Source organism: Oenanthe melanoleuca, chromosome 1A (assembly GCF_029582105.1).
Source record: "Oenanthe melanoleuca isolate GR-GAL-2019-014 chromosome 1A, OMel1.0, whole genome shotgun sequence".
Classification (NCBI taxonomy): Eukaryota; Metazoa; Chordata; class Aves; order Passeriformes; family Muscicapidae; genus Oenanthe; species Oenanthe melanoleuca.
In genome coordinates, this window is record NC_079334.1 from 19,631,421 (window position 1) to 19,643,061 (window position 11,641).

Genomic DNA, 11,641 nt, shown 5'->3' on the forward strand with positions numbered 1-11,641 from the left:
CCTCCGTGCACAGGCTCCTGCTGGCAGCCTGTTGTTCTGTATTAGATTAGATCAGATCAGATTAAATTAAGCAGGCTACAAAGAGAACCTCCTTTCTCTACTTTGTGCTCCTTATTTCCAATAGGAAAGTGTTCTTTGGACAAGAATCCCCACCCTTAAAGGACTAAGCGAATGAAACTCTTCACTTGCTATCTCAGCTTTCAACTCCAATGCTTATTGCAATTTTTTTCCCCCCCCAGAAATTTAAAAGTGGTGAAAAATTCTGGGTAGAGGGGAAATTTGCATTGGTCCAAAATGCACAGGGAAATTTAAAGCAGACATAGAGAAATAATTTTAATGTTGATTTCAAGGGATCTAAGCTCCTGCTTTTGAATACTGTGCACTGCAAATGCAAAATTCATTCAATATTAAACTAAAGAATGCAAATAGAGTTGATTTCAATATTTTTTTTTACAAAATTGCTTGCAGAACAGAAAGATAGAAATAAAAGAAAAGGAAAAGAGACCCAAAAGGAGTTTCTTTCTTTGGGATGCTGTTGGTTTGCTTGCTTGCAAGAGGTCTTAGTGCAAATTTCAAAATCTAAAACCTTTAAAGAAAAACTGCAAAATGCCAAAGGGCAGCCAATGTGCAGGACTGTGTCCAATAATCCATGGTTAGTGGAAGTTTGTGCACCTAATGCAAGGTAAACGACATTTTTCTCTGCTTTTCTTACCCCTACTAATTACACAAAAGACAAGAAGATAATCTTATTAACTATGATTATTCTGACTGGGAGTAACCAAGAAGCACATTAGTTAATAATAAGAACAATTTATAAGCAGCAATTGCAGAGAGGGAGAATTTTGTTTGGCTGTTTGGCTTTCTAGAGCTTCAGACCATGTGGTCATCACACATTAATTATCTGGACCATTCTTTTATCTCAAGTGCCTTTTACCCTGACCAAGTCAGGAATATTTTTAATCTAAGTCATCCTTACCTGATAGTGTTCTGAGAAATGGCTTCCACTAGCAAACATCAATGATATTGCATTCAGACCTCAGAGTGGCTGCTACATGCCCAAGAACAGAGGATTTCAAGAAAGCTTGGCAAATGGATGGAAAGAAGATGATGGAGGTAGGGAAGGATTCTTACAGAAGCCTTATGGAGGGAAGAAGGAAAAATAAAGGGATGGTGCAAGGAAAGTTGCCAGCTGAAGGAAAGAAGAAAAAAAACAGATAAGAAATAGAAGTCCATTGATATATAGGGGTTTATGGATACATTTAGCATCCATTGTCTTGGCTTACTGGATAATTGTTCTGTTATAACATAAGCCTTTCTTTAAAAGGGTGAAAAAGGGGAAAGAAATAATCCTCACAGGTATTTTAGGTGCTACACAGTGTTACAGTTTTCTGAAATACTTGCATTGCATAGGGTTTGTTTTCCAAGTGCTCGTGGATTTTGATGGATTTGGTCCCAGTTCTTCTGCCAGCCCCTCCAGGAAGGAAGAGTTCTGGGGTAGCACACTGGGATTTTCTCCCTCGGGCAGGGCAGCTGCCCTGGGTGCTTCAGCATCGCTCTTGTGTGCTCAGCAGAGCATGCCTGGGACTTGAGGGACTATCTTGCCTCATGCAAAACGTTTGCATATGTGTGGTTTTTTGTAATTAGCACAGTCAGGCCTTGATTTTGAGACCTCAGATGCTACTAATTACAGCACTTAACTGATGAGGGGTCCCCTCCTCTGCTGTGGCTCCTGTTGCTAGACTTCTGCCTGAGAAGCTAGAGCTCATCAGAGGCTTTTTCCCCATGGGTGTTGAGGGTGTAAAAGCTGGGATTTTAGATGCTTGTAGAGGCTCTGGTGTTGTGTGGTTGTGGCAGAGTTCAATATAAATACATTATGCAGCTCTGCTCCTGGGCAGCAAGGGGAGCACTGAGGTGGCTGTGCAACAAAAGCCACTTGCAGGGTAGAAACACCTTGTTGTAGTTATTCAGAATAATTTTGCTTCCAAGAATGGTTCCTATTTCTCCCTGTGGTTCTCCTCTCTGCCCTGCTGTGGCCCAGGTTACCATAGGGAGAATTAAGAACCATTCCCTAGTTTCTTGTAGCTGCTTGGTCTTGAGCAAACAGCAGCTTGCTGGGAGACACCTTCCATTAACAGGGTTCTTAACAGGCTCCAGACAAGACTTAGAAGCCTGTAAATGGTCTCACTTTGGAAAGCACTGGTTTAATCCTCTGGTTTAATGCCAAAAGTGTAACATAAACATGTAAAACACCCTAATCAACTCACAGCTGGTAATGGCAAAATCAGCTTAATGCAAATTTGAAGGTACTATCTGGAATATTTATTATGGTTTTATGCTCCATGCCATAAAATATCACCCAAAGTAATGAAGCCTGTAGATAGAAGAAAAATTATTGAAATGTAATTTTTATGAATGTGTAATGTTTGTTCTGCAAAGCACTTTGTCATGTACTTACAGGCCTAATCAAACCTGTGTTTGTGGATCCAGATAAAGAATAATGCAATTTTGAAACCCCTGAAAACACCACTGCTTGATGAGCTCTCATTTAATTCTCAGTTTACAAACACCAAAAACATCCTGGGCTGGTTCTCAGGCTACATGTGTACGTCCCTTGGAATTGGAGAATGTGAAAGAAGTCACTCTCCTCTTACTGCTGTTGTTCATATGTGTGGAAAATCCTGACAGAAATGAAGCGGTGGGAGATGGGAATGCACCAAGACTTTCTAATTTGAATACCTGACCTCAGAATCTAAATCAGATTTAGATGGTTTCTAAATAATTGATGACAGCCAAAGGTAGTCAGAGTCTCTGTTTTGAGATAACTATTTCTCACCTGACACTGATAGGCACGTAGACTCCTTCACAGAGGTGCCATGGGTTTGTAGCTCCTGCCCAAATTCAAACTAATACTCTTTCCATGGGCCTCTGTTGACACATTGAGCACTAACAATCTCTCCATAAGCAGGATAGCAACAAAATACACAGGAGCATGAATTTTCTGTGAAGTCTGTGTCCCAGGTTTGTGTCTTCCTCCCCATGATGTGAGCAGAGCCTGGAGTCTCTCCTCTGGCTGCCCTAGCAAATGCTCCAAGTTTAGACACAGTTCTCTGCAGGCAGAGCCAAGCCTCAATCTGTAGCCGTTTTGCATTGTTGGGTGGGTGCTGTTAGGAGTTAGTGTGATTTATGTTTTACTATCGCTCCTGCAAAAGCTGGCATCATTGCATGGAGCATATTTACAATGGAAAGAGATTCCTGTGGCTTCACTGAGGTGGTGGTAGATTCCATTCTCCATGTAACTATTTTTATCAGATGATCTGGGGTGAGTTTCTGTCTCTACAGCTATTATGGCATGATGCATTTTAATGTGGTAAATATTATGGTCCATAAGTTTCTTTCAGCATCCAGTGCCCGAAAAAGGAAATGTAGGCCCACCCCCACCCAATGAAATCTTTCTAGTATGCAAGAGCAGTGATTTCCAAGCCAAGCTCTTCTCCTGGGACAAGTATAAATGAATGGGTCCTTTTTTCTCCGATGCTAACTGCAGTCTGACAGTTGTGGCGTCTCCACTGGATGCTGGAGGCAGGCAGGGGTGGGATCTCTTCCTGCTGGAATCCCTGCCATGCTGTGTCTGATGATGAGAACTCTCTGGCAGAGTTTCCTTCCAATCACCCTCTCTAATTTTAATCTGTAGTTCTTGTGCCCATCTACACACAGCAGACTAGACTGTGCTGTGTCTAATTAAGAAGATATTTTGAAATTATCTCTTGAACCCTTGACCTTCAGAATTCCCTCAGATGAAATCCCTCTGATCTAGGGAGAGCTCCCTCATGGGTTGCCACTCTTCATGTGAAAGTAGGTAGGGTGTAATTTAAAAATATTTACAAAGTTCTGTTCTGGGTAACTGAAACTACTGTTAATTGCTCATGATTTCAATCCAGACAGCTGGTTTGTTTTTCTGCACTGCTCCCACAGGAGAAGTTGCCTTTCTCCCTGCTTCATATCCCCAAAGGCCTGATGGTTTGCATAGCATAATGTCTCTGTATGTTGTTCTCAGTAACCCTTGACTGAGTAGTAAAGGCGACCATGGCTTGTTCCAGGCATTGAGACAGAGAAGATAGTATGTAAAGCTTTTTGGCTTTGAAACTTTGGGAATGACTGCACTGGGAGCTGAGAGAGCACAAAGAGGAGAGGAAGCAGGGCTGTCTGCTGGGGCTCTGAGCAATGTGGTAGACTAGACCTTGTTAGGAGGGTAGATGTTATAAAACCTCTTAAATGGTAATCTGAGGTCAGTAAGAATCCACCTTTGACTCAAACTAACTCTCCAAAGGTTGGAATGGATATTCTTCACTGCTGCACAGAGCACATTTCACCAGAAAATTATGCATGAGTAGATAGATCCCACTGGACAGCTAGAAATCAGGTATGGCATAGAAAGGGAATAACAGGAGAGCTGTTAATAGTTTTCCTGAGAGACGTAGGAGAGAGTATTGGGGGCAACAATAAATCAGTAAGGTAATCAAAGACCAGGTGCAAGCAACTTAAACACAGCAAAGAGCAAAAAGACAGGAGGAAAGAAATCTTCTCTATACACACATATATGTGTGTGTGTGTGTGTATGGCCTTGTATATAAAAGGAATAGAGGAACACTAAAAGCAGCAATGCTCTTGAAAGGAAAGATTAATGAGCTGGATATTGCTGTGGAATGAATGTCTCATTACAGATAGTGAATGAAAAATGGTCTCTGAAAATGGGAAAAAAATTAGAAGGAACTGAACTAAAATCCAAGCAGCAAGAAAGTCAAGGCACCTTCATATAAGTGGATAAACTACTCCAGCTGCATCTGTGGAACCACAGCATGCAGCAGTGGCCTCCTCCAGCTCCATGACCCTCCTGGAGGGAGCAGCCTCTCCACACAGCCGAGGCTTGGGCCCAGGAGGAATATCTGAATTGGGCTGCACCACGGGTGAAAATGGGCTGTGGCATTCAACATGCAGGGTCTGGAAACCACAGAGTGGTTGCCTCTATTGCTTTGCAGGGGTTTCACTCCCACACCTTTGCTGTATCTTAGGGACAGGCAGGATGCAGCTGGAGGCAGTGTGTGATGGAATCTTCCAAAGGGTAGTCAGTCATGCCTGGATGACCTGATGGCTTCTTTCTGTCAGGACGTTGTTTTGCAAGCAGGGTGAACCAGGAGTGCTCAGCCTCCCCACTTCACACCAGGGCTTTACTAGCCCTGCCTGGCCAGCAAGCCTGGCAGCTCCCAGCCCTCAGCTGTGTCTGGGGAAACAGGGAATAATTAGGGTATGAGGAATAATTCAAACCAAGCAAAACCTAAGTAGTCGACAGCAGGAGCCAGCAGTGTGGTACCTTTCAGTCAGTTCGTGAATGAAGGAATGTGCATGTGCCAGAGCCAGAGTCCCTGCAGCAAGAGGAGATGCCCTGTGGTTTGAGCTTTCGGTTATTCACTCATGGCTGCACAAACTTCAGTGCATTGTTGTGCCCTAGGCACATGCTAAGTGTGACACACATTATTTAAGTTACTTTTTGTTTCTGGGAACTGCTCATTTTGAGAGGTATTTAGGAGAAACATAGCAGGTTAAAAAAAAAAAAGTCTATCCCAGAAGGAGGGTTGTGCCCAAAGGAAACTGGGAAAAAACAGACAGATCAGTGATAATGTTGATAAGTTTTAATTGTAACACACAGAAAAAAATGGAATGAAAATTCTTTAGATAGAAAGAGAGTTTATTTTGGTAATTCTTACTAATATTCACCCTATGCCTGCTTATATTTGATATATTATGTGCGGTGAATTGTCCTAACTTAATTTTTAAAAATTGGCTTATTGAACATGAATTGTACCATCCACCCTTTTTTTTTTAAAAAAAAAAAAAGACTTTTTTAGCTAGCGGTTGTATTAATTAGGGAAAGATGGTGGGAGCCAGAGGCAAATATGTCCATCTGCTATGTATGAAAATCATTGTGTTGTCCGTTCCTCATTTATTGCTGTCCCCTTGTCTTTAATGGCCAAAGCTAATGACTGCACAACTATAGAAGATACCAAGGAAACAGTGTACACCCAGTAAAACCCTCCAGCCAAACTGAAACTCCCCATAAGATCTCCATTAAATAAAATCTCTACAGATGGGTTCCCTTAATTGTAGGAAATGGAATACAATCCCTATAATTAACTTTCCATTCAAAGGCTTTCCCCCCCACCTCAGCATCTGGAAGGAGCAGCAGTGATTGTTTGGCACCTCGTTGCAGGAGGGTGCGGCTGGCTCTCCAGAGCACCCCACTGCCCAGGGCCCCACACCAAAACCAGTCTCATCTCTTTCTCCCACACTCCTCCACAATCCACCACGCTGCACTGAGAGGTTTCTGCCTTTGCATGGGTCATAACGCCAGTATCCACCAGCACAATGCCTATTTCTCCTTGCCTTGGAGGGAAATGTGAATTCTTCTCTAAAGTCTTTTCTGCCCTGGAGGGCTAAAGGGTGAGCAGCTCTTCTGTGCTGCAGCACAGGGAGAAATGTCAAGAAGTGGGAAAAGTGGTATTGAGGGATAGCCAAAGAGAGCTTGCTGTTCTCCTTGGAGCAGCTGGTGATTTTGGGGCAGACATTGCCTTATGACAGGTTTGTGGAACACGTCTGTGTGGTACCAGCTGTACAGAAGGAATGTCAATCCAGTGAGAATTTAGGCCTCTGTTTTCAGAGCTTACCGTTTCTTCCAGGGCAGCTCTGTGTTGCATTTTCTCTCTGCTCTGTAATTAAAAGACTTTGTCCAAATCTTCAGATCTCTGTCCCGGTTATTACCTCTTTCTCCTCTTCTATCCCACTATCCTCTAGTTATCACCCTCTTTTGCACACGTCCTATAATCATCTCAGTCTTCTTGCTCACAGAGTTCTTTTCCCTCCATTAGCTCATCCACTCTCTAGTACTGAATCCCATCTACTGTTCTTCCTTTCTTCTTCCATCTCCTTGAGTCAGTGTGCCGAAATGCCTTCTCCCTGTGGCATCTGTAAAACTGTGGGTCTTGTTTTTCTCTTTTCCTTTCTGCAGTGTGAGGCTCTGAGGTGCAGTGAAGAAAACTTCCCAAGAAGCGTAAGGTGGTGCCAGGCAAACTGAAAATTGTATGCTCTGGCTTCAGGCTGCCCAGCATCCCTGGTCTCTTGGGACATTTTGTGTACTGCAGGTGGTAACACAAACGAAGGCATTGGGCTTGGAGAGGCCCTGGTCCCTAAGGTAACAGTAAGTACTACCAGTAGCTATGACTAGCATGGGTTCTGGTGTCTTGTCTTGGAGGAGCTTCCACACAGATCCTTGTTCTTAGGGCTCCCAAGTGTGCCAAAGCTGTTCTTGTGGAGTGTGGGACCAGCTGCAAAGCTCATATGCATGGTGTCTGCAAAGGCTTCCCCAGGAAGTTGCAGCTCCTGCTCAAGAGGGGTATGGAGTGCGGAGGGCTGCCTTCCCCCCTGCCAAAATTACCAAGATGAAGGCCTTTGCTGGAAGTTCAGAGCATGTCTAGCTCACAGCTGTCACAGACAAACAATGCAAGAGAAGACAGGGTCACACATAATCTGAGGTGGGTGTTGTGAAATGACCTGGTGTCTTGCCTATGGACTTGACTAGGGAAAAGTATGTCATGTAACATGGGCTCTCCAGGCCAGCCCTGACCAGGAGCAGCACATTCCAAAGGCAAGAACACGTACACAGAAAAGGGGCAATATGAAAAAAGCCATCAGATTTCCCTTTTTGTAACTCAGTATTTATTTTACTGCAGTGTGTGAGTATCCACACTGTACAAATCACTGGACACTTGTGCTGAAGGCATTTCCATGTTATGCAGCACAGCACTGTGTCATGCAGATGTTTTACTGCTGCTTCCCATGCAAGAAAACCAGTCCCTGAAATACTGATGGTTTAATGCTCATTTGCTTTTGCTTTGGTCTGCAGCAGCTTTGTAAGTTTTCAATCTATGGCACTTGGGTTTTTTCCTGATGTTTGGGCTGAGTTAATTTAGGAACCCAAATCTGCTTTTAATCAGTGTTTTATAAAACAGTTTTTTTTTCCTTGGAAATAAGTCAAGCATTGGTATCTCTGAAGTTGCTTGCTCCCTGAGATGACTGTCAGCTGCTGTGAAACACTAGGGTCTGCTGACTACTCTGCAGACAGTTTCAGGCATTAAAGAATTACATATTTTGCTCTTTGTAGAAAACCCAGACATCATTCAAACTGCATAGGTTCACTTTCAGGATGGGCAGCATTTTTCTGAATTGAAGCAGTATCCCCATGCTTGTGCCCACATAAGGCACTAACCTGCATCTCAGGGGCCTTTGTCCAGTTTTCTACGTTCAAGAGCAATTCAGTTCACATAAAGATTTTAAAAATGATGGAGTCTTCAGACTACATCCTCAAACATTATGTAGCTACTGTAAAAGGCTTACATTGGAAGTCAATTTTGAAAATGGGACATGCCTGACAAAATAAGAAAAGGTAAGCATTTTTATGCCTTTTAAAGCCATGGAACATCATGCAGTGCTGCCACACAGGGCCCCAAGATGTCCCTTTATCACACTCACTGAAGATGGTGTATCACCCCTTTTGCTCTGTGCACAGTATTTACTTTCTGCTATACTCCCATCTCCTCTGGGGTGGCTCTACCTGGTCCTTCTCTCTGAGAGCCCACAGGAAGAGCAGTCCAGTCTAAACCATTGCTTCTGAATGCCATGTTCTTAACAGAATTAATTCACTCACCTGGCAGGAGGGGTTTATAGGAAAGTACAGAACAGCATGTGGGGTGCAGCAGAACAGGTGTACGATTCACTAGAAAAATCTGAGCATGTGTTTAAGGGAACTGCTGGGTTGCTGCTGTAACCCCTCAATCACCTGCAGACATGCAGCTACATAATTTACCACCAGTCTTAATTGCACATAATATAGGATAAACAAGATAAAAATCCCTTGTTTTTTGCTCACTGCCACTGAGCTGGCTGTAAGCTGAGTCCCACATTGTTTCCTGGAGTCTGCAGCAGCCCAAGGGTGCCACAGCCTCCCCTACCCTGCGCTGAGCCAGAAGTGGTGTAGAGGTGCAGGTTCCTGTCTCCAGAGGGCAGGTTCCTGTCTCCCTGCTGTCACTGGACAGCCTGTTCTCTGCAAGGCTTGAGCCACTCCAGGGGCAGACTTGCTTCTCAGTGACCTAAACGCTGCTTCTGCACATGCTTAAAGTCAGGGATGTGGCGAGGGAGGACTACTTCGTTCACTGTTTGCAAGAAGACTGATTTGAATTTTTTAAATGCTTTTCCTTCTTCCAAGTGTATTTAATCTGCAGGGATATACCCAGCAAGTGATTTTTCTTTACAGAGTTTAACTAGTTATTTCAAGAGACTGCTTCATGAAAATTGCTATCTCTGTGAATGTATCTTGTAAAGCTTTCTGATGACCTAATTAATTTTGCTAAAGTCTCTTTAGTGGAAGCATTTGCTACATAAAGGCAAGGTACCCACTGTCATCCAATGAATTTTTAAATGCATCTGGGTTTTTTTTTTTTTTTTCATTTTTCTTTAACAGTCTTTGTTTTTGAGCCATCAGATATCATGACTGGAATATAAACTTTTCTATCCACTGCCTGTGTCAGAGTGTAAAACTGAAAGTATTGATTCAGCTGTATACTCAGCTTGTGAGAGGCTGTCTAGTAGCTGCTGCTTTTCTACTGCTTACTGAGTGAAAAGCAATTCTGCTTAGCTTTTCCTGCAGAAGGTATCCTGCTGGCTTTTCACACCACAGGCTTGTTCCCAAGCCTCCAGAGTCACAGGAGTTTCATCAGTGATTTAATTAATTATTTGTAACTCTTAATTTTTTAAGGTAGGTTACAGTCAGTAAGGTGACAGAGTCTGATCCTGTCTGTACTAAAGTTAGTATAAAATGCTTAGGGTTTTCAATGTCACTGGATTAACTCATTAATTGTAACTGTCATTTGCAGGGTGGTGAGGACTGTGAAACACACCTCTCATACCTGTCGTGCAACACGCATAGACACAGATTCTAGTCTGAAATCCTTATCAATAATCACGTGGGAAATCACTAGATTTAAGAGACTTATCAAGTCCACAAAACCAAAGCACAGCCTGGCACTTCTCATATCGGTCATTCGAGCAGTGACCTGTGCACGCCCAGGCATCTCCACCCAGAATAATTTCTTAGGTGTAAAATGGCAGGCTGAAATCATCCAACATAAAAGAAAACATGGTGTGTCAAAATATGATAATCTTTGGACATTGAACTTATTAGCTATTGGAATGGATACCTGTCCTTTCCAATGATCTCTCTGGCAAATGGAAACTACTGCTTTTTTCCCCTCAGCTTTATCCCATGCAATACTATAGTCAAAGGTAAATAAAAGTGAAATGTATTCACTTCTCAACTAGCGATGTCAACTTTGCTTTTCATATCCAAACTAATTTTATATATTTAAATCTGCTTTCTGTTTTGCTTTCTGCCATGGATGTGTTGCAGTAGAAATAGAATAGTAGACATAGAAATGCAAGGGGAAAAAGCCTCGAAGGGGCTGTGCTTCTGGCTAGTTTGATTTGTTGATATCATTCTTCATCTTGACTTGTTCTCCTTTTTTCAGTACCTAATGTCTCTCATATGAGACTACTTCCTTTTTGTAGTCCTGCTAGGGAGAATTGTGTGCAGTGGTATTTTTTAGGAGGGCATTTTTATAAATGTTTATGTACACCAAATAAGCCATTCTCAAATACAGGCCATTTGGTCTGAGAGGGGAATTTAAACTTAGGAAGAAGCAATGGGACTAGAAACACTGGAGAGCAGCAGTACTTGCCACTAGCTAAATGCAGCTGGAAAGATAAAATGATTTTGTAGAAATAACTCCACTCAACTTTTTTCAAGACTTCTGGGGCCAAATCTGACCCATTAATATTTTTAATTTTGTGAACTTCCAGTAGAAATATTGATGCACAGGAAGGCACAGACTGACAGTCAATGAGTCATCAGTCTTATTTTATAGATTGCCTCTGTCTCTCAGCTCTTCTAATCAAATATGCATTGCTTGGAAATGTTCTCCCAGTGCATCCTTGCTGGTTAATTAGAATCCCCTCACCTTGACTCTGAAACTTCTCCCACAGATCAAATGGAGCAGACTTCTGCTTCTTACCCAGGCAAATCTTCCAGTAGCTCCCTGGGTTTGTACAGGGTGATGTTGAGCCTGAGGTGGTGCTGAGACCCTGCTGGCTCTGCTGTCAGCCACAGGGGAAGCCACGGCAACTTCTGATTGAATAAAACCCTCTGTCTTTATCAGTGCTGAGAGTCCCAACCTGTAAACTCAGTGAAAGTTGTTGAAATTCAAAGAGGACTTGTCTCCTGTTGGAGTGAACTGGAGCAATGGCAGTAAATTATAAAAACAAACAAGCAAACACACCTCACCAAACCACAAACAAAATACAACCCACGTCTTCTCCAGCTCCACGGATAACTTTCCATGTGGGCCTAACTCAAACGTAAGCAAAGTCCAAAGATTAGATCTACCACTTTTCTCTGATCAAGACATGCACCTATCCAAACAAGCTTAGTCTAATGTGATCTGTCTTTCCTAAAATCACATTGCCTTTTGGCCTCCTTTTG